Source organism: Pseudophryne corroboree, chromosome 1 (genome assembly GCF_028390025.1).
Source record: "Pseudophryne corroboree isolate aPseCor3 chromosome 1, aPseCor3.hap2, whole genome shotgun sequence".
In the NCBI taxonomy this organism is placed as follows: Eukaryota; Metazoa; Chordata; class Amphibia; order Anura; family Myobatrachidae; genus Pseudophryne; species Pseudophryne corroboree.
The window spans coordinates 416,201,788-416,226,294 of NC_086444.1; the positions used below are offsets into that span (position 1 = coordinate 416,201,788).

Here is a 24,507-nt window from a genome sequence, read left to right on the forward strand (position 1 = left end):
TCAACAACAAACTCCCTCTGGCCACGTATCAGAAGAGGGGGAGGTCTTCCACTGGAAGAAGGATTACTAATCGCCCGTTTTAAAAGGGAACAATTAAATGTTTTATTGATACCCAAAGAACGGGGTAGATCTAACTGAAATGCCACCGGATTGATAACCCTGGTGATCTTATAAGGACCGATGAACCGGGGGCCTAACTTATGAGATGGCTGTCTCAACTTCAAATTCTTGGTAGACAACCAGACGAAGTCTCCTAATTTGAAGCTGCAGGGTCTTTTCCGCTTATCAAAAACCCTTTTGGTCACTAATGACACAGACACAAGGGCTTTTTTCACTTTCCTCCAAATACCTCTAAGGACCGAAACCACAGAGGAACCACCAGGCGTGGAGTCCAGGGGGTCAAAAGAATTGGCCTTAGGATGATGCCCATACACACAAAGGAAGGGAGAGATCCCTGTAGCAGAGTGAGCCGCGTTGTTATAGGCAAACTCCGCCATGGACAGATGAGCAACCCAGTCAGTCTGACACTTGGAGACATAACACCTGAGGAACTGCTCCAAGGACTGGTTCACCCTTTCAGTCTGCCCATTAGACTGCGGATGGTAGCCTGACGACAAGCTGACAGAAATCTGGAGATCGGAACAAAATGCCCTCCAGAATTTGGCCACAAACTGGGATCCGCGGTCAGAGACCACATCAAGTGGCAACCCGTGGAGGCGCACAACATGCAGCATAAATAATTCAGACAGGCGTCTGGCCGATGGCAGCCCAACCAATGGAACAAAGTGCGCCATCTTCGAAAACCTGTCAACGACAACCCAGATGGCTGTCATCCCCGAGGATTTGGGCAAGTCCACCACAAAATCCATTGAAATGTGGGTCCATGGCTTAGATGGAATAGAGAGTGGATGTAATGGGCCAACAGGAACCCCTCTAGGAGTCTTATTTCGGGCACAGATGTCACATGCCCGAACCCACTGATCCACATCCCTAGCCACCGAGGGCCACCACACCGCCCTAGATAGCAACTCCCGAGTTCTGGCAATACCCGGGTGACCTGCCGACTTCTTGGCATGGAATTCCAGGAACACTCGCTGTCTTAACCTAGGAGGCACAAACAAAAGACCTACCGGAAGGTCTGGAGGAGCCTGCTCCTGTGCTCTAAGGACTAATGACAAGAGGTCCTGGGTAATGCCCACTTTAATACATGATGGGGACACAATGGGCAATGGCTCCTCGGTGGTCTCCTGGATTGGAGCAAAACTCTGCGAGAGCGCATCAGCCTTGATGTTTTTTGACCCAGGGCGATATGTTATCAAAAAATTAAAGCGAGCAAAAAACAAAGCCCATCGTGCCTGCCTGGCATTGAGGCGCTTCGCTGACTCTAAATATGCCAAATTCTTATGGTCGGTGAGAATTGAGACCACAAACTTAGCCCCCTCAAGCCAGTGTCTCCACTCCTCGAGTGCATCCTTAATAGCCAACAATTCCCGGTTACCCACGTCATAATTCATCTCGGCAGGCGAAAATTTACGGGAAAAGTAAGCACAGGGATGAAGGCGATTATCAGACACCCCCATCTGAGAGAGCACTGCCCCAATACCCATCTCAGAGGCATCCACCTCCACCACTAAAGGACGCTCTGGATCTGGGTGTCGCAGCACCTTGGCCGAGACAAATGCCCTTTTGAGACGGGCAAAAGCCGCTTTGGCCTCACAAGACCAGTGAGCAACATCCGCCCCTTTCTTAGTGAGTGCCACCAAGGGCGCCACTATAGACGAAAATCCAGCGATAAATCGTCTATAAAAATTCGCAAAGCCCAGAAAACGCTGAAGCGCCTTCAAACTAGTGGGCTGCACCCAATCCAGGACTGCCTGTACCTTGGAACCCTCCATTTGCAAACCTTCTGGGGAGATAATATATCCTAGAAATGCGATTTGCTGAACTTCAAATTCGCACTTCTCCAGCTTCGCCCCAAGCCGGTGGTCTCTGAGTTTCTGGAGGACTAAGCGTACATGCTTCCGATGTTCCTCCAGGGAATGGGAGAAGATTAGGATGTCATCTAAGTATACAACTAAGAATCTATCCAAATATTCCCTGAGCACATCGTTCATGAAGTCCTGGAAGACTGCCGGGGCATTACAGAGCCCAAAAGGCATCACCAAATATTCATAATGCCCTGAGTGGGTATTAAAGGCAGTCTTCCATTCATCCCCCTCTCTTATTCGGATTAGATTGTACGCACCACGTAGGTCAATCTTAGAAAAAATGGTGGCAGTACGAAGCTGGTCAAACAAGACCGAAATGAGAGGCAGTGGGTATGAGTTTTTAATCGTGATACGGTTCAATTTCCTGAAGTCGATGCAGGGTCGCAACGAACCGTCCTTTTTACCCACGAAGAAGAACCCCGACCCAACTGGAGACTGTGAAGGTCTGATAAATCCCTTAGCCAAGTTCTCCTGAATGTACTCTGCCATAGCCTGAGTCTCAGGACGTGACAGGGAGTACAACCTGCTCTTGGGAAGCTTAGCATTCGGCAACAAATCAATGGCACAGTCATAGGGGCGATGGGGAGGTAGTACCTCTGCAACTCTTTTGGAGAACACGTCCGCAAAATCTGCATAACATCCTGGCAATCCTGGCAAACTTAGCTGCGAAAGCCTGACTGGAAGGCTCAAGCAACTCCTGAAACAATCAGTACCCCAACTAAGAATCTCCCCAGAGACCCAGTCAAATTGAGGATTGTGGGCCCTTAACCAGGGTAACCCCAACACCAATGGGGCAAAAGTACAGAAAGTCACTTAAAAGGACAATTTTTCAGAGTGTGTGGCTCCAATAAACAAAGAAATCTGGCTAGTGCAAGAGGTAATTTTACCCTGGGATAATGGTTCCCCGTTTAACCCACAAATCTCAATTTCCGATGCCAAGGGTACTAAGGGAACAGAGTGTTTCAGGGCGAATTGGCGGTCCATAAAAACCCCGTCGGCCCCACTGTCCACAAAGGCCTCAGTCTTGACAGTTTGACCGAGGATCTTCAAGGTCACCGGAATGATAAAAGTCTTCTTGGGAAATTCTGACTTCTGGCCTGACAGGATATTTCCCATCACCCTCAGGCCCTGAAGTTTTCCGGCTTTTCTGGGCATGATACTACCACATGACCTTTATTCCCACAGTACAAACATAACCCCTGCTGTCTCCTCCGCGTCTTCTCACTCGAGGAGAGGCGGGTAGCCCCAATCTGCATAGGCTCCTCGGAAAATTCCTCAGAGTCTGAGGTTCCCTTGGGAAAGAAGGAAACCTCGGTCTCCCTTTCAAGCCTGCGCTCTCTCAGCCGTCTATCCACCCGAATGGATAACTGCATGAGCTGATCCAAGCTATCAGGCAAGGGATATTGTACCAGTTGGTCTTTTAACTGGTTAGAAAGACCTCTTCGGTACTGGTGTCTCAGGGCTGGGTCATTCCACTGGGTATCATGGTCCAACCTCCGAAACTCCGTACAATAAACCTCAACTGGCCTTCGCCCTTGCTTAAGGATCGAAATCTGAGCCTCGGCTGAGGCCGTCTTGTCAGGGTCATCATACAACATGCCCAGTGCCGTAAAAAAAGCATCAACACTTTTAAGCGACGGACAGTCAGGCTGCAACCCATATGCCCAGACCTGTGGGTCTCCTTGTAGCAAGGAAATCACTATGCCCACCCGCTGAATCTCCGACCCAGAAGACTGAGGCCTAAGCTGGAAATATAGCTTGCAGCTCTCCTTGAAACAAAAGAACTGCGAGCGATCTCCAGAAAAACGATCCGGGAGATTTACTTTCGGCTCTCTAACCCCAGAAGGTACTGCTGCTGCGGGAGCTCCGCCAGCGGCCTGTGAGGTGTGCATTTTAATGGACAAATCATTAAATTGTCGAGTTAGGACCTGCACCTGATCGACCACCTGTTGCAAAGTATTTTGAGGGGTATGCTCCATATTCCCACAAAATTTCAACAGGAGTATTGGGCTGCTGAATATGTTATGCACACCAGTGCCAGCAGGAATGTACTGGTGTCTGAACAGTGAGGGATGCAAAACAAATGAACTCACAGACAGACTGGGGAATATGACAATACATACACAGAAGGTGATAGGGTAACAAAATAAACACAAAGTGAACAGAGAAGCCCAAAGGCTAAGAAACTGGGTGTCTCCCTAGTATTAGGAATGCTCAGATGGAAAGAAGCGAGATGTAGTGATTTAATACGTAGAGAACCCGAAATGTTGTTGCTAAGGGCAACAGCAAAACCCTAAAGGGTTATCAACGGGTGTGGCAGTAAACTCCTTGGTCAGAGATGGAATAATAGACACAAGGAGAGTCTCCACAATCCTAGTCCTCACTTGCAGTGCACTGGTTCAGCTTACTGCCACTAAACTGACACCTGAACACCTTGCACAGTGAGAAAGGATTTTGGCAGGCAAGTCTGAGAATACAGCCGCAAACTTGCTAGGTTCACAGAGTAGCAAAAGAACCCCAGCAGGTTAAACGACTGACTCCAGTCTTACTGCTAGGTCTGGATTGGCAGAGTGTAATACCAAATCCCAAGGCCTATTTGCAGTAAGCAACAAACAAATACAAAGTTTACACAGTATTAGCTAGCTTTCAGGAACTGACTAACCAACAAAGATTCAGCAGCATCTGCCTAACCTGAGAAGAGGGTTTATATAGCAGGTGCTGTCCACGCCCCACTCAGACCTCACAGACTGTGAGCACAAAAACTAGCACCGGATTCCCTGCCGTGCACAGAGCCTGTAACCACTGCACAGCAAAAGACCCGAACCGGAGTATCAGCTACGCTCAGGTTACTCCGCTAGCACTTGTCTCCCGGTTGCCATGACGACGTGGCAGCACAGAGTAGGAGACCCTAACAACAAGAGAGAGGGGTCAGTACCTGAGAGAGAGAGGTGAGGGCGAGAGAGAGGTGACGGCAAGAGAGAAAGGTGAGGACGAGAGAAAGAGAGAGAGAGACAGTGGTGAGGACAAGATAGACAGCCAAGACATGTATACACCTGCACTCACCTGGGGAGCAGCACTCTCCCTGCAATGCTGATGCTGCAGCTGGTCCTGTGCTGTGGTGCTGCTTGGGCTGGGATCCAGGACTGTGTGGATAATGGGTCTCCTCACCAGGGGCTCAGTCAGGCCGGCTGCAGGCCGGGCTGCTTGTGGGCGGCCGCGTGTAGTGCCATCACCCAACACCGTGCTGCTGCTCCTTGGACTTTTCTCCCCCGCGGCCACTCCCAGAATGCTGTGCGCTATGACGAGAGAGAGAGGGATGAGGACAAGAGAGAGGAGGGGGGGGGTGAGGACAAAAGAGAGGTGAGAGAGAGAGAAGGGATGAGGACAAAAAGAGAGGGGGTGAGAGAGAGAGAAGGGATGAGGACAAAAATAGAGAGGGGGTGAGAATGAGAGATAGAAGGATAAGGACAAAAAGAGAGAGGGGGGTGAGGACACAGAGAGAGAGGACAGAGAGAGAGAGAGAGAGAGAGAGAGAGAGAGAGAGAGAGAGGGAGAGGGGTCGGAGAGAGAAATAGAAAGCAGAGAGGACAGAGAGTGAGAGTGAGAGTCAACCAGGGCATCATGTATACACCCACACTCACCCTGGCCAGGTGGACAGCACTCTCCCTGCAGTGCTGATGCTGCAGCTGTCTGTTTGCTGTAATGCTGCTGGGGCCAGGATCCAGGGACAGGGGCTCAGGCAGGCAGACTGGGTGCTTGTTTGCGGGTGGGCGGCCGCGTGCCACCATGCTGGGGCTGCTGCTCCTCCTCGCTCGTTTACTACCCTCCCACTACCGCGGCTGCTCCCAGAATGGTGTGCGGACGAGCGCGATGGTGTCGCGCTCACACTGACATTCTGGAAGGTGGGAGGGAAGAGGAGATCAGCCGCACTTTTCTCCAGAGCGCAGCGGCCGGACATAGGCGCCGGGCGCTGAGAGTGTTAAAAGGTGGCGGGGCTATTCGGGCAAGCTAGCAGACAGTCAGACCGGCCCATCTGGCCATCGGCCCTTCTGGCATTTGCCAGAAGTGCCAGATGGCCAGTCCGGCCCTGCTGGCAAGGGTATGTACACCAGCGGCTCCCTTGTGTGTACTTTAATGCCAGTGAGAGTAAGGATTTATCATGTCCCTCAGGGCACGCCCCTTCCCCCCCCCCCCCGCGCTCTGCACCCTGTGCTGAGAGACATGTTTTTGCGCAGCGTCCCGCGCTGCGCTGGTACCTTTATGCCGCCATGATGACCGGAGGGCCCCTTTCTGCAGGTCTCCGGTAAATACTCACCAGCCTTCTGACTTCTGGCTCTGTTAGGGGGTGGCGGCAGTGCTGTGGGAGTGAGCAGCAGCCAGGCAAGGGCTGTGTTCAGTACCCTCAGGAGCTAATGGTGTCCTGTCAGCGGAAGCAGAGCCATTAAACTAACTGAGAAGTTGGTTACACTTCCTACTTCCCCCCCTAAGTCCCACGAGGCAGGGAAGCTGTTGCAAGCAGCTTACCTGTGAAATAAAAAAACCTAACAAAGTCTTTTCCAGCAGAACTCTGCAGAGCTCCACTGGTGTGCATCCAGTCTCCTGGGCACATTTTCTAAACTGAGGTCTGGAGGAGGGGCCAGTTCACACTGTTAAAAAGTTTTAAAGTGCCGAATGCTCCTGCGGAACCGTCTATACCCCATGGTATTAAAATGGACCCCAGCATCCTCTAGGACATAAGAGAAAAACAATATTATTTAATATTACACAAAGGCTATCAGCCTCCCATCCACCGCCCACGGATGGGGGGGTACAGCCTCGGGCTTCATCCCTGGCCCTTGGGTGGCTGTAGGGGGGGTCCCCTTGATTTAAGGGGTCCCCACTTCTCCAGGGTACCCCGGCCAGGGGTGACTAGTTGGGGGGGGGGGGGGGGGGGTAATGCCACGGCCGCAGGGACCAGTATAAAAGTGTCCCCCGGCTGTGGCATTACCTCTCTGGCTAGTGGAGCCCAGTGCTGGTTTAAAAAAATACGGGGACCCCTACGTGTTTTGTCCCCCGTATTGTTTGAACCAGGACCGGACACAGAGCCCGGTGCTGGTTGTTTAAATATGGAGGGACCCCAGTCATTTTTTCCCATGTATTTTTTCAACCAGGACCGGCTCAAAGAGCCCGAGGCTGGTTATTTCAGGATTTTTAACACTTTCCACACTTCATTTAATGTACACAATGAAGCCCTGCACGGATCTCACTGATCCGGCCGGGATTCATTGTGTTAAATCCGGCAGTGTTTTACTAATCACTCCCGTAAAACACTGCCCGACAATACGAATCACATCGACATCAGAAAATACAAAAGAAGACAACTCGGCAGCTTAGTAAATTACATGCACTTTATTCAAAAAGTTGAAAAAAAACACGACCAATACAATTCGAGATTAAACTCCCACCAAATCGTCACAAATACGAATCTTAGTAAATATACCCCTTGGTGAGTATGGTGTTTGTTTGTTTTTTTCGCCCAATGTGTAGCGGCGCATCTACTGGGGGCATTACTACTGGGGGGGGGGCATTACTACTTGGGGGCTTTACTACTGTGGGCAAACTACTTGGGGCATTACTACTGGGGGGGCTTTACTACTGGGGGCATTACTACTGGGGGGGCATTACTAATGGGGGGGCTTTACTACTGGGGCAAACTACTGGGGGCATTACTACTGGGGGGCTTTACTACTGGGACCTTTACTACTGTGGGCATTACTACTGGGGGGGCTTTACTACTGGGGGGCTTTACTACTGTGGGCAAACTACTGTGGGCATTACTAATGGGGGCTAACTACTGGGGGCAAACTACAGGAGGACATTACTACTGGGGTATAACTACAGGGACATTACTACTGGGGGCATAACTACAGGTGCATTACTACTTGGGGCAAACTACAAGTGGGCTAAACTACTGGGGGCATAACTACAGGGGTTAAACTACTGGGGGCATTACTACTGGGGGCTAAACGACAAGGGGCCAAGCTACATGGGGGCTTACTACTTGGAGCATTACTAACAGGGGCTAACTACTGGAGGCAAACTACAGGAGGGCATTACTACTGGGGGCAAACCACAGGAGGGCATTACTACTGGGAGTATAACTACAGGGGCATTACTTCTTGGGGGCATTAGTACAGGGGGGCATAACTACAGGGGTTAAACTACTGGGGGCAAACTACAGGAGGGCATTACTACTGGGGGTATAACTACAGGGGTATTACTACTTGGGGCAAACTACAGGGGGGCTAATCTACTGGGGGCATAACTACAGGAGTTAAACTACAGGAGGGCATTACCACTGGGGGTATAACTACAGAGGTATTACTACTTGGGGGCAAACTACAGGGGGGCTAAACTACTGGGGACATAACTACAGGAGTTAAACTTCTGGGGGCATTACTACTGGGGCTAAACTAAAGGGGGCAAACTAAAAGGGGGCATAACTACAGGGGCTGAACTACAAGGGAGCAAACAACAGGGGGGCATTACTACTGGGTGCTAAACTACAAGTGGACAAACTACTGGGGCTAAACTACTGGGGGCATTACTAACGGCAAACTACATGGGGGCTAAACAACTGGGGGCTAAACTACTGGGGTCATAACTGCAGGGGCATTACCACTGGGGGCATAACTACTGGGGCTAAACTATAGGGGGCTAAATGACTGGGGGCATTACTACAGGCAACATTACTACTGGGGGCAATACTACACAGGGGCATTACCATTAAGGGCATTACTACTGGGGCACTACTAATGAGGACATTGTAAAGGGGGCACTTCATAAGGGGCATCACTCCTGGGGACATAAGGGGCACTACTATTGCGGGCATTGCATAAGGGGCACCACTACTATGGGCTCTATATAAGGGGCACTACCACTGTGGGCACAACCAGTACAGGGTACATTGCATAAGGAGCACTGCTACTGTGGGCATTGTATAAGGAGTGCTACTGCTATGGGCATTATGTGTATTACGGGGTGCTGCTACTGTGGGCATTATTACCAGTGCCGTAGCTAGGCATTTTAGCGCTGCGTGCAAGAAATGACAGTGGCGCCCCCCCCCCCCCATGTAAGATAGGGGCAGTGCGCGCCGCAGGCGCGCAAAAAATTTATAGGGGCGTGGCTTCACGGGGAAGGGGCGTGGCCACAAAATAATAGCAATTCATACTACGGTGCACAGTAGTCTACATTATTCAAATTACGCTGCACAGTAGCGCCACTACACCAGGTAGAGCCCCTTTTATACATTACAGCAGACAGCGTCCCCCTTTTTACACATTACAGCAGACAGTCCCCCTTTTTACACATTGCGGCAGCCAGTCCCCCTTTTTACACATTGCGGCAGCCAGGCCCCCTCTATACACATTGCGGCAGCCAGTCCCCCTTTTTACACATTGCGGCAGCCAGTCCCCCTTTTTACACATTGCGGCAGTCATCCCCCTTTTTACACATTGCGGCAGACGGTGACCCCCTGAGAGAGAGAGAGAGAGAAAGAAAGAGAGACATACTTACCATCTCCCTGCTGGCAGTCAGGCTCCTCGTGCAGCTCCCTCGGTGCAGGCAGGTGAGAAGGAGGAGGAGGGAGGGGGAGCAGGGAGCCGCAGCAGCGCTATGTCATTGGTAGTAAGCGCCGCTGCAGCATCCCCCTCTCCTTCCGTATTGGCTGCCCGGCGCTGCTGTGGATGCTGGGATGGAGGAACCGCATCCCAGCATCCACAGCAGCGCCGGGCAGCCAATACAGAAGGAGAGGGGGATGCTGCAGCGGCGCTTACTACCAATGACATAGCGCTGCTGCGGCTCCCTGCTCCCCCTCCCTCCTCCTCCTTCTCCGCTGCCCGGCGCTGGTCCTCTTCTCCCTCCACAGCGCGGCGCACGGCGCACACAGCAGAGGCGGCATGTAATGAGTCAATTTGACTCATTACATGCCGCTGGCCGTGCGCCCTCAGGGCAACTGCGCTGTGTGCCAAGCCCACTTGGCACACACGTAGTTACGGCCCTGATTATTACTATTGCGTGACCACGCCCCTTTTTGCGGCATAACTATGTTGCAAGGGCGCCTTGGGGAGGAGGGGTGAGTACCACCACCTTTCTATGACCACTTTAAGCACTATATATATATATATATATATATATATGTATACACATATATGTCATGCCTCCTGACGCGTTCCTCACCAGGTGTAACATCCACTCCTTTGGCACCGGGTCCCGGCATACTGCCAGTTACAGACATACGGCTTTGCGGTCACAGAACCCAGCGTGTGCAGTGCCAGCAGTAACTGGATGCACACCGTTACGGTGTTGTATATACCATGTGGTTTTAAGCCCACAGTGCTTTTTTACTTGGTACAAGCAATGGGCCTAATTCAGAGTTGATCGCAGAAGCAAATTTGTTGGCAGTTGGGCAAAACCATGTGCACTGCAGGGGGGAAGGGGCAGATATAACATGTGCACAGAGATTTAAGGCCCGTACACACTGGTCGATATATCGGCCGTTCTCTTGAACGGCCGATATATCGCGGGACTGTCGGCCAGTGTGTACGACCGATACGTCTGTGAACTCCGTCGTTCACAGACGTATCGCGTCGGCCCCGCAGCACAGCCGACGGCCAATATATCTACCGATATCTACGTACACATGCTGCGGCAGCCGGCGGTGATTGACAGCTGAACTGGGCGGGCGTGTGTACTAGTGATGAGCGGGTTCGGTTTCCGAGAAACCGAACCCACCCGAGCTTTACCTTTTTTTACACGGGTCCGAGCAGACTCGGATCCTCCCGCCTTGCTCGGCTAACCCGAGCGCGCCCGAACGTCATCATCCCGCTGTCGGATTCTCGGGAGATTCGGATTCTATATAAGCAGCCGCGCGTCGCCGCCATTTTCACACGTGCATTGAGATTGATAGGGAAAGACGTGGCTGGCGTCCTCTCCGTTTATAATTGTAGAAGAGACAGTTGATTGCTTGTTTTATTACTAATTGTGGGGAGGATTGGGGAGCAGCTGTTAGGACTCGGAGTAGAGTGCAGAGTTTTGCTGATAGTGACCACCAGTTTTTTTTTTATCCGTTCTCTGCCTGAAAAAAACGCTCCATACCATATCTGTGCTCAGTGTGCTGCATGATATATCTGTGCTGAGTGCTCACACTGCTTAATTGTGGGGACTGGGGAGCAGCTATAGCAGGAGTACAGTGCACAGTTTTGCTGACAGTGACCACCAGTATACGTTTGTCTGCCTGAAAAACACTCCTGTGGTGGCTTTTTTTTATACTAGTTTAGCAGTCTGCTGACAGTGTCCACCAGGTCCATTATACTGTATATAGCAGTACGGTAGGCCACTGCTGTACCTACCTCTGTGTCGTCAGTCACTCGTCATCCATTAATAATAATAAGTATACTATCCATCCATCTACATTGTATACCTGTGGTGGCTTTTTTTCTTTATACTAGTTTAGAAGTTTGCTGACAGTGTCCACCAGGTCCATTTATTATACTGTATATAGCAGTACGGTAGGCCACTGCTGTACCTACCTCTGTGTCGTCACTCGTCGTCCATAAGTATACTATCCATCCATCTACATTGTATACCTGTGGTGGCTTTTTTTCTTTATACTAGTAGTACTAGTTTAGCAGTCTGCTGACAGTGTCCACCAGGTCCATTATACTGTATATAGCAGTACGGTAGGCCACTGCTGTACCTACCTCTGTGTCGTCACTCGTCGTCCATAAGTATACTATCCATCCATCTACATTGTATACCTGTGGTGGCTTTTTTTCTTTATACTAGTTTAGAAGTTTGCTGACAGTGTCCACCAGGTCCATTTATTATACTGTATATAGCAGTACGGTAGGCCACTGCTGTACCTACCTCTGTGTCGTCACTCGTCGTCCATAAGTATACTATCCATCCATCTACATTGTATACCTGTGGTGGCTTTTTTTCTTTATACTAGTAGTACTAGTTTAGCAGTCTGCTGACAGTGTCCACCAGGTCCATTATACTGTATATAGCAGTACGGTAGGCCACTGCTGTACCTACCTCTGTGTCATCACTCGTCGTCCATAAGTATACTACCATCCATCTACATTGTATACCTGTGGTGGCTTTTTTTTTATACTAGTAGTACTAGTTTAGCAGTCTGCTGACAGTGTCCACCAGGTCCATTATACTGTATATAGCAGTACGTTAGGCCACTGCTGTACCTACCTCTGTGTCGTCACTCGTCGTCCATAAGTATACTACCATCCATCTACATTGTATACCTGTGGTGGCTTTTTTTTTATACTAGTAGTACTAGTTTAGCAGTCTGCTGACAGTGTCCACCAGGTCCATTATACTGTATATAGCAGTACGGTAGGCCACTGCTGTACCTACCTCTGTGTCGTCAGTCACTCGTCCATAAGTATACTATCCATCCATCTACATTGTATACCTGTGGTGGCTTTTTTTTTATACTAGTAGTACTAGTTTAGCAGTCTGCTGACAGTGTCCACCAGGTCCATTATACTGTATATAGCAGTACGGTAGGCCACTGCTGTACCTACCTCTGTGTCGTCACTCGTCATCCATAAGTATACTATCCATCCATCTACATTGTATACCTATGGTGGCTTTTTTTCTTTATACTAGTTTAGCAGTTTGCTGACAGTGTCTACCAGGTCCATTTATTATACTGTATATAGCAGTACGGTAGGCCACTGCTGTACCTACCTCTGTGTCGTCACTCGTCGTCCATAAGTATACTATCCATCCATCTACATTGTATACCTGTGGTGGCTTTTTTTCTTTATACTAGTAGTACTAGTTTAGCAGTCTGCTGACAGTGTCCACCAGGTCCATTATACTGTATATAGCAGTACGGTAGGCCACTGCTGTACCTACCTCTGTGTCGTCAGTCACTCGTCCATAAGTATACTATCCATCCATCTACATTGTATACCTGTGGTGGCTTTTTTTTTATACTAGTAGTACTAGTTTAGCAGTCTGCTGACAGTGTCCACCAGGTCCATTTATTATACTGTATATAGCAGTACGGTAGGCCACTGCTGTACCTACCTCTGTGTCGTCACTTGTCGTCCATAAGTATACTACCATCCATCTACATTGTATACCTGTGGTGGCTTTTTTTTTATACTAGTAGTACTAGTTTAGCAGTCTGCTGACAGTGTCCACCAGGTCCATTATACTGTATATAGCAGTACGGTAGGCCACTGCTGTACCTACCTCTGTGTCGTCACTCGTCGTCCATAAGTATACTACCATCCATCTACATTGTATACCTGTGGTGGCTTTTTTTTTTATACTAGTAGTACTAGTTTAGTAGTCTGCTGACAGTGTCCACCAGGTCCATTATACTGTATATAGCAGTACGGTAGGCCACTGCTGTACCTACCTCTGTGTCGTCAGTCACTCGTCATCCATTAATAATAATAAGTATACTATCCATCCATCTACATTGTATACCTGTGGTGGCTTTTTTTCTTTATCCATACTAGTTTAGCAGTTTGCTGACAGTGTCCACCAGGTCCATTTATTATACTGTATATAGCAGTACGGTAGGCCACTGCTGTACCTACCTCTGTGTCGTCACTCGTCGTCCATAAGTATACTATTCATCCATCTACATTGTATACCTGTGGTGGCTTTTTTTCTTTATCCATACTAGTTTAGCAGTTTGCTGACAGTGTCCACCAGGTCCATTTATTATACTGTATATAGCAGTACGGTAGGCCACTGCTGTACCTACCTCTGTGTCGTCACTCGTCGTCCATAAGTATACTATCCATCCATCTACATTGTATACCTGTGGTGGCTTTTTTTCTTTATACTAGTTTAGCAGTTTGCTTACAGTGTCCACCAGGTCCATTTATTATACTGTATATAGCAGTACGGTAGGCCACTGCTGTACCTACCTCTGTGTCGTCACTCGTCGTCCATAAGTATACTATCCATCCATCTACATTGTATACCTGTGGTGGCTTTTTTTCTTTATACTAGTTTAGCAGTTTGCTGACAGTGTCCACCAGGTCCATTTATTATACTGTATATAGCAGTACGGTAGGCCACTGCTGTACCTACCTCTGTGTCGTCAGTCACGCGTCATCCATTAATAATAATAAGTATACTATCCATCCATCTACATTGTATACCTGTGGTGCCTTTTAGTTGTGCGCATTAAAATATGGAGAACAAAAATGTGGAGGTTAAAAAAATAGGGAAAGATCAAGATCCACTTCCACCTCGTGCTGAAGCTGCTGCCACTAGTCATGGCCGAGACGATGAAATGCCATCAACGTCGTCTGCCAAGGCCGATGCCCAATGTCATAGTACAGAGCATGTAAAATCCAAAACACAAAAGATCAGTAAAATGACCCAAAAATCAAAATTAAAAGCGTCTGAGGAGAAGCGTAAACTTGCCAATATGCCATTTACGACACGGAGTGGCAAGGAACGGCTGAGGCCCTGGCCTATGTTCATGGCTAGTGGTTCAGCTTCACATGAGGATGGAAGCACTCATCCTCTCGCTAGAAAAAAGAAAAGACTTAAGCTGGCAAAAGCACAGCAAAGAACTGTGCGTTCTTCGAAATCACAAATCCCCAAGGAGAGTCCAATTGTGTCGGTTGCGATGCCTGACCTTCCCAACACTGGACGGGAAGAGCTTGCGCCTTCCACCATTTGCACGCCCCCTGCAAGTGCTGGAAGGAGCACCCGCAGTCCAGTTCCTGATAGTCAAATTGAAGATGTCAGTGTTGAAGTACACCAGGATGAGGATATGGGTGTTGCTGGCGCTGGGGAGGAAATTGACAAGGAGGATTCTGATGGTGAGGTGGTTTGTTTAAGTCAGGCACCCGGGGAGACGCCTGTTGTCCGTGGGAGGAATATGGCCATTGACATGCCTGGTCAAAATACAAAAAAAATCAGCTCTTCGGTGTGGAATTATTTCAACACAAATGCGGACAACAGGTGTCAAGCCGTGTGTTGCCTTTGTCAAGCTGTAATAAGTAGGGGTAAGGACGTTAACCACCTCGGAACATCCTCCCTTATACGTCATCATAAGTCAGTGACAAGTTCAAAAACTTTGGGCGACAGCGGAAGCAGTCCACTGACCAGTAAATCCCTTCCTCTTGTAACCAAGCTCCTGCAAACCACACCACCAACTCCCTCAGTGTCAATTTCCTCCTTACCCAGGAAAGCCAATAGTCCTGCAGGCCATGTCACTGGCAAGTCTGACGAGTCCTCTCCTGCCTGGGATTCCTCCGATGCATCCTTGAGTGTAACGCCTACTGCTGCTGGCGCTGCTGTTGTTGCTGCTGGGAGTCGATCGTCATCCCAGAGGGGAAGTCGGAAGACCACTTGTACTACTTCCAGTAAGCAATTGACTGTCCAACAGTCCTTTGCGAGGAAGATGAAATATCACAGCAGTCATCCTGCTGCAAAGCGGATAACTGAGGCCTTGGCAGCCTGGGCGGTGAGAAACGTGGTTCCGGTATCCATCGTTAATTCAGAGCCAACTATAGACTTGATTGAGGTACTGTGTCCCCGGTACCAAATACCATCTAGGTTCCATTTCTCTAGGCAGGCGATACCGAAAATGTACACAGACCTCAGAAAAAGACTCACCAGTGTCCTAAAAAATGCAGTTGTACCCAATGTCCACTTAACCACGGATATGTGGACAAGTGGAGCAGGGCAGACTCAGGACTATATGACTGTGACAGCCCACTGGGTAGATGTATTGCCTCCCGCTGCAAGAACAGCAGCGGCGGCACCAGTAGCAGCATCTCGCAAACGCCAAATCGTTCCTAGGCAGGCTACGCTTTGTATCACCGCTTTCCAGAATACGCACACAGCTGAAAACCTCTTACGGCAACTGAGGAAGATCATCGCAGAATGGCTTACCCCAATTGGACTCTCCTGGGGATTTGTAACATCGGACAACGCCAGCAATATTGTGCGTGCATTACATCTGGGCAAATTCCTGCACGTCCCATGTTTTGCACATACCTTGAATTTGGTGGTGCAGAGTTTTTCAAAAAACGACAGGGGCGTGCAAGAGATGCTGTCGGTGGCCCGAAGAATTGCGGGCCACTTTCGGCGTTCAGGCACCGCGTACAGAAGACTGGAGCACCACCAAAAATACCTGAACCTGCCCTGCCATCATCTGAAGCAGGAGGTGGTAATGAGGTGGAATTCAACCCTCTATATGCTTCAGAGGATGGAGGAGCAGCAAAAGGCCATTCAAGCCTATACATCTGGCCACGATATAGGCAAAGGAGGTGGAATGCACCTGTCTCAAGCGCAGTGGAGAATGATTTCAACGTTGTGCAAGGTTCTGCAACCCTTTGAACTTGCCACACGTGAAGTTAGTTGAGACACTGCCAGCCTGAGTCAGGTCATTCCCCTCATCAGGCTTTTGCAGAAGAAGCTGGAGACATTGAAGGAGGAGCTAAAACAGAGCGATTCTGCTAGGCATGTGGGACTTGTGGATGGAGCCCTTCATTCGCTTAACCAGGATTCACGGGTGGTCAATCTGTTGAAATCAGAGCACTACATTTTGGCCACCGTGCTCGATCCTAGATTTAAAACCTACGTTGTATCTCTCTTTCCGGCAGACACAAGTCGGCAGGGGTTCAAAGACCTGCTGGTGAGAAAATTGTCAAGTCAAGCGGAACTTGACCCGTCAACAGCTCCTCCTTCACATTCTCCCGCAACTGGGGGTGCGAGGAAAAGGCTAAGAATTCCGAGCCCACCCGCTGGCGGTGATGCAGGGCAGTCTGGAGCGAGTGCTGACATCTGGTCCGGACTGAAGGACCTGCCAACGATTACTGACATGTCGTCTACTGTCACTGCATATGATTCTCTCACCATTGAAAGAATGGTGGAGGATTATATGAGTGACCGCATCCAAGTAGGCACGTCAGACAGTCCGTACGTATACTGGCAGGAAAAAGAGGCAATTTGGAGGCCCTTGCAGAAACTGGCTTTATTCTACCTAAGTTGCCCTCCCTCCAGTGTGTACTCCGAAAAAGTGTTTAGTGCAGCTGCTCACCTTGTCAGCAATCGGCGTACGAGGTTACTTCCAGAAAATGTGGAGAAGATGATGTTCATTAAAATTAATTATAATCAATTCCTCCGTGGAGACATTCACCAGCAGCAATTGCCTCCAGAAAGTTCACGGGGACCTGAGATGGTGGATTCCAGTGGGGACGAATTAATAATCTGTGAGGAGGGGAATGTACACAGTGAAAGGGGTGATGAATTGGACGATGAGGAGGAGGTGGACATCTTGCCTCTGTAGAGCTAGTTTGTGCAAGGAGAGATTGATTGCTTCTTTTTTGGTGGGGGCCCAAACCAACCAGTCATTTCAGTCACAGTCGTGTGGCAGACCCTGTCACTGAAATGATGGGTTCGTTAAAGTGTGCATGTCCTGTTTATACAACATAAGGGTGGGTGGAAGGGCCCAAGGACAATTCCATCTTGCACCTCTTTTTTCTTTCATTTTTCTTTGCATCATGTGCTGTTTGGGGAGTATTTTTTTGAAGGGCCATCCTGCGTGACACTGCAGTGACACTCCTAGATGGGCCAGATGTTTGTGTCGGCCACTTGGGTCGCTTATCTTAGTCACACAGCTACCTCATTGCGCCTCTTTTTTTCTTTGCATCATGTGCTGTTTGGGGAGTATTTTTTTGAAGGGCATCCTGCGTGACACTGCGGTGCCACTCCTAGATGCGCCAGGTGTTTGTGTCGGCCACTTGTGTCGCTTAGCTTAGTCACACAGCGACCTTGGTACGCCTCTTTTTTTATTTGCATCATGTGCTGTTTGGGGACAATTTTTTTGAAGGGCCATCCTGTCTGACACTGCAGTGCCACTCCTAGATGGGCCAGGTGTTTGTGTCGGCCACTTGGGTCGCTTAGCTTAGTCACACAGCTACCTCATTGCGCCTCTTTTTTTCTTTGCATCATGTGCTGTTTGGGGACAATTTTTTTGAAGGGCCATCCTGTCTGACACTGCAGTGCCACTCCTAGATGGGCCAGGTGTTTGTGTCGGCCACTTGGGTCGCTTAGCTTAGCCATCCAGCGACCTCGGTGCAAATTTTAGGACTAAAAATAATATTGTGAGATGTGAGGTGTTCACAGTAGACTGAAAATGAGTGGAAATTATGGTTATTGAGGTTAATAATACTATGGGATCAAAATGACCCCCAAATTCTATGATTTAAGCTGTTTTTTTAGGGTTTTTTGAAAAAAACACCCGAATCCAAAACACACCCGAATCCGACAAAAAAATTTCGGTGAGGTTTTGCCAAAACGCGTCCGAACCCAAAACACGGCCACGGAACCGAACCCAAAACCAAAACACAAAACCCGAAAAATTTCCGGTGCACATCACTAGTGTGTACACGCCCGCCCAGTTCATGACGTCAGTCCCCGACGGATCGGGCAGTGTGTATGCTGGACACACTGCTCGATCGTCCACAGATATATCTGCAGATCAATTGATCTGCAGATATATCTATTAGTGTGTACCCACCTTTAGATTTGGGTGAGGTGTGTTCAAACTGAAATCTAAATTGCAGTGTAAAATTAAAGAAGCCAGTATTTACCCTGTACAGAAACAAAATAACACACCCAAATCTAACTCTCTCTGCACGTTATATCTGCTACACCTGCAGTGCACATGGGGGGTCATTCTGACCCGTTCGCTCGCTGCTGTTTATCGCAGCCGAGCGAACGGGTCTCTACTGCACATGCGCCGTAGTGCGCCGGCGCATGCCAGATGGCCGAAGGCCGTGGCAGGGCTGTGATCGCCTCTGCTTGATTGACAGGCAGAGGCGGTCGCTGGGCGGGAGGGGGCGAAACGCAGGCGTGGCTGGACCAAACGGGGGGCGGGCCGCAGAGGCTGCGTGATGTCACACGCAGCCGCTGCGGCCAGCGGCAGCGACAAACAACTCCCGACCAGCCGCAGGAGCTGTGCTGGCCGGGAGTTACTCCTGAAATACAATAGCATCGCCGCTGTGCGATGCTTTTGTATTTGTGCGGGGGGGGGGGGGGGGGGGGGCACTGACATGCGGGGCGGTCTAGCCCTGTGCTGGGCGTCCCCCCGCATGTCAGGGAAGATGATCGCAGCTGTGCTAAATTTAGCACAGCTACGATCAACTCGGAATGACCCCCATGGTTTTGCCCGACTGCTAACGAATTTGCTGCTACGATCAACTCTGAATTACCCCAAATGTACTTTACCTGTTCTTAAATGCTATTATTCATATAGTAAAACATTTTTTAAGCATGATAGGCTGCCCTCTTTTTCATTCTATCTCACTGATTTATAATTCCCGCAGGTTCAGGGATAATAGAGGAGCAGCGGATCAAATAGAGACTGATCACTCATGTTGGACTATACCAGACAAAGGACTGTTTCTGAAGCAAAAAGACTGTAGGCCTAATTCAGATCTGATTGCTAGCAGGCGATTTTTGCACTGCTGCGAACAGATAGTCGCCGCCTACAGGGTGAGTGTATTTTAGCTGTGCAAATTTGCGAACGCATGTGAAGCAGAACTGTACAAACAGATTTTGTGCAGTGTCTGCACAGACCAGGACTTCAGCCTGTTCAGGACCGGAATTGACGTCAGACACCCGCCCTGCAAACACTTGGGCACACCTGCGTTTTTCCAAACACTCCCAGAAAACGGTCAGTTGCAACCCACAAACGCCCTCTCCCTGTCAATCTCCTTGCGAATGCCCGTGCGAATGGATCCTTCGCACAAACCCATCGCTGAGCGGCGATCCACTTTGTACCCGTGTGACGCGCCTGCGCTTTGACGTATAGTTTTTGTACTGGTTGGTTGGTGCACTTTACTCAAGTGCATTTTGTTAACGTTGTCAAAGTCGAAAAATATTGCAGTACACACATCACGTACAAACAACACACAGATGGCCTCTGCGCGTGTACTTGTTCTGCTGTGCGTGCACATATTCGCAATTTACGTATGGTCGCTCCCGCGGTCGTGCGCATCAGCGCGTGGTATGGGTATTTACGGTAGAATTTGTGAATGCATGGAGAGCTATCAAAACACATTACATATTTAATCCAAATAGTGCACAATGTACACATAGTCCCCCTGCACCACACCAGAAAATAACAACAGTTTAAATGGTTTCAGAACAAAGGGATTCACCTTCACAGAATAGGAGGGGACAGAACAAGGTCATAAGGTGGTGTTTGGTATCCAGCTGTAGGGTATTTTAAGGGTAACATTCCGGTGTTGGTTTGAGGAAGATCACATGTTCCTGCGGATAGTTATGTGCAGAAGCAGAATATAAATATAAACTGTATTTACTGTACATTATGTATGCGGCGGGAATCCAGAGGAGACCACCCACAAGAGCAGTTAGAACAGACATCGCCCACCAATTCAAACCGACCTATGACCTCTCCTGTACTGTAAAAGTGCATTCCTGTGTCCAATGGACAAAGGGATTACAGTATCCATTGTATTGCTTTTGGAAGAATTGTATAAATAAAGCCTGCTGCAGCCTGGTCAGACACAAGGCTCACAACGTTATCTATCAGATGGCAGAGGACCGGACCGGGTAGCGCAAGCGAATCCACTCACTTATGTAACATTGACTGTAGCCATTTATTCTGTTATATTGTATTGTATTGTATATATTGTAACCCCCTTTCAGCAATAATCCACTTTGGTGTCGGAACCCAGTGGTTTAACTACAGATTGGTGTCGTGTATTTCTTTCCCTGCTAAGATTTAAAGTGTAATAGCATCACACTGCATTGCTGCATAAGGTTTAAAGTGTAATAGCATCACACTGCATTGCTGCATAAGGTTTAAAGTGTAATAGCCTCACACTGCATTGCTGCATAAGGTTTAAAGTGTAATAGCATCACACTGCATTGCTGCATAAGGTTTAAAGTGTAATAGCATTGCATTGCATTACTGTAAAGGTTTAAAGTGTATCTCTGGGTGTGTGCGCGCTGTGTGTACTTTGTACCCCCAGCACGGCGTTTGTACGCTAATTCCGTACGGTGATACGGGACTCCGTACGCAAACAGTGTATAAAGTACATAGCGTGTGTACTCGATTTAGCGGCTGCAGTGGCTCCATGGTAAAGTGTATTCTAAGTTAGTATAAGGTATAGCTTTTCGTTCCTGTATAATAATCGACATTATCAATTGGGGGCTCTCCGGTTTTCCACATACTTACTACCTAACAGGTCACAGCAGACGTAATCTATCAGCAAAGGGTGGGAAGTTATCCTACGTATCCTTTTCTTGGTCGATGGATGCACTGAAAACCCTACTTAATTGCTGATTAGATGGCATCTGCTCTGTATGGTTTGTAGAGATGCTAGTAGAACTCGCACAAAAAAAGGGAAGGTTTTTGATCCTGCACCGACCTGGATTCAAAGTACGTATAAATATGGATGCCACAAAGTGGACAATAGTGCTGAATAGTAGCAATAATATCTGTCCGTGTGGTGGTGCGCCCGGAGTCAAAGAAAGGGGGAAATGTACATGTATAGAAGAAAAAGTATGACTCTTGTTTGGGCGCACTCTTGTGTTAACTATCTATTAATTGATAAGTAAAATATTATAGGAGTAATACCAGTACAATAATTATTTCTACTCTTTAAAGTACATGGGGGTTAAACACGACAGGTTGGAGAAGGAGTAGGTGTTGATAGGTCAACTGGAGACAGCGGTCTCATAAATGGATGTTCAGATCTTAATTATTCCTAGATAATTGCATGTCGGAAGTTGGCTATAACTTAAGCTACTTCCCTCTGCCCAAGATCTGTACAAACTGTGTTTGTATTGATGCAGCCCTGATTGGGTTACAATCGTGAAGTGGGAGAGCCCATACACTTGGTAACACTTCTAAACAATTGCCTACGTAAAGAGTAAAAAGGAGAAGTAAGAAAATAAAGTATAAGTGGTGATACTGCTGTTGGTATCTTTTCTACAGGAAGGGGAGTTTCCTACTTCACTGGGTATTCCCTAGTGGTCGCCCGTCTAGGTACTGACCCAGCCCACCTGCGTTTAGCTTCCAAGATCGGACGAGATTGGGCGTGAACGTAGGGGTATGGTCGTAGGAAAGTTCAAACCTATAGTACCAATGAGAGTGCACCGAAATGGGAGGATTGAATCCGCCTAGAAAAAATGAATGCTGGAAATGCTTACTGAGAAAGGAGAGAAGTATCAGGAAAGTGAAAAAAATGTGAATCTGCTGTCCACGTTAGACCGAGGAAGCGTATCTCCTGAGGGGACACGCTCCTCTGAATCGTGGATGAGAGTTCACAGAAGAAAGAACAGTTGGAGGAGATATGTGTGTGATTCTGGGATGGGAGGAGAAAAAGGCAAAGAAGAAGGTAGTTTACACATTAACTGTAGGTCCCCAGGGGGTTATCTCAGGTGTATGATTACTGCCAGATCCTGGTCCAAAGATACAATACAATGACAGGTGTTAGAAAGCAAATAACCACCAGAGATGGAGAAACATATCTCATGAATGGTGTCAAGATAAAATATATGTATCTTTGGTAGTGCACTTTAGATTCATATGACAATCAACAGTTCGATAGACAAATTTATGACGTGCCCCAGAACCTTAGATTTCACAGGTGATATAAGCAGAATGTCCCATATCAGGACAGAAATTATTGGCACAGGGCTAAACCTGAGGCAAAGGAGAGAGATACCCCTGTACACTTCTCTCAGAGGTGAGAAAACTTCACGAGAGCATGCGATGCACAATTTGAGATTACCAAGGGCAGAATACTTGCAGGATCACACCGCACCTATCCTTTTTACACTTGGATGTGAGGGATGAGTGTGGCACATTGTGTTAGGGCTAGAAGCACCAGCAATATATCTCACAGTAATTTCTGTACTGTGGCAGGGGTGCTAAATCTTAGCAATAGACAAAGTACAACAATGATCAACATCCCCACTCCAAGTGTCAGACAGGTCGGGTGCTTGAAGGAATGCAGGAAAAATATGTGTATCACGTGGTAGTGCACTTTAGATTTATATAACAATCAACAGTGTCATATATCAGGACAGATCTTAATCTGTGACACAGGGCTATACCTGAGGCACAGGAAAGAAATACCCCTGTACGTTTCTCTCAATGGTGAAAAAACTTCACGAGAGTATGCTATACACAATTTGAGATTACCAAGGGCAGAGTACATGCAGAGTCACACCGCACCTATCCTATTTATACTTGGGTGTGAGAGATGAGTTGTGGCACATTATACTAGGGCTGGAAGCACCAGCAATATAGCTTAGAGCAATTTCTGCACTGTAGCAAAGGTGCTTAATCTTAGCAATAAATATGGTACAACAATGATCAACATCACCACTCCAAGTGTCAGACAGGTCGGGTGCTTGTAGGAATGCAGGAAAACACGTTTCACCCGGTCTCGGGCTTGTTCACTTCCATCCTGAACAGCTCCTTAGTGTCTCCATAACTGGGTGTTTAAAAACCCTGAGTGATTGTTGTCAGCCAATACCTGACCGTGTGGGCGGATGTGTATTGGGCATATGGTCCAATCCAGGGCCTTACAAGTAGGTCATACGGGCGGGTTATACTGGGGAAGGTAAAATGAACTGAGAGGGGCGGAAGTAGCACTTCTCATTTCCGCCCTAAGTATGTTGTCGCATTAGGGACATACATGACACTGTGATCCAAAGACGACGGGGTATAGTAGACTGTGTGTAGTTAGGGTTGCGGGATACGTTCCCGTCCTACTGGGGTAATCGCGTCTGAACGGTCGCGTAGCGCTGGTGAGTGTGGGCGGAAGCTGTCATCCGAACTTCCGCCCACTCTCAGATTGTCCGGTTGCTAGGATACCCGCGTCTGTGTGACAGAAGCTGAAGACTTAGGGGGGCTGGCATAAGACTACTGACGTGTCCTGGTAATTGCTAAGGGGCATTCAGGGAGGGGTCAGCATGCTCCGCCCACCCTCCGTACTTGAGAATGTGGGTAAAAACAAACAATATATAAGTGAGAAAAAGTATGACTGATGGAATGGGTAATGACATTGGTGTATATGATTGTGAATGTACAAATTGTGTATGAGAGGATAATAAGCATAACTGTGGTTGTGAAACTGGAAATAAATGATAGAGATAAATGACAATGAAAAAGGGAGCAAAGGTAGGTAATGAACAAATTAGATGAATGAGAATATTGATAAATAAAAATAAAAATATATGAGCTAGGAGATGTGTGTAGGCGAAGAGAATATATATATATATAAAGATTATATGAATACAATTATCTATATTTGGGTGAAAGAATATATATGTGGGTGAATATATATGTAAATGTGTGTGTAAGTGAAGTAACTATAAAGTGAATGGGGTGCTAGATGCTGAGAGCGTCCATTGGGTGAATCACAGGTGAGTGATATGCAATGTAAAAGTATAAGCTAATGGGGGACAAGTGTTGGTCTAGGTG

General features: G+C 48.2%; 1 protein-coding gene and 1 pseudogene across 1 annotated transcript in view; both read right to left on the reverse strand.

Moving 5' to 3' along the window:
* CFAP73 (cilia and flagella associated protein 73) overlaps positions 1-23,513 on the reverse strand; it is a 219,608-nt gene extending 196,095 nt beyond the window's left edge. Inside the window, exon 1 of the mRNA XM_063913316.1 lies at positions 23,405-23,513. The gene's annotated coding sequence lies outside the window, so the exon portion shown is untranslated. The remainder of the gene's footprint in view (positions 1-23,404) is intronic.
* Positions 22,019-22,137, reverse strand: LOC134941847 (5S ribosomal RNA; annotated as a pseudogene).
* Positions 23,514-24,507: the final 994 nt, after the last annotated feature.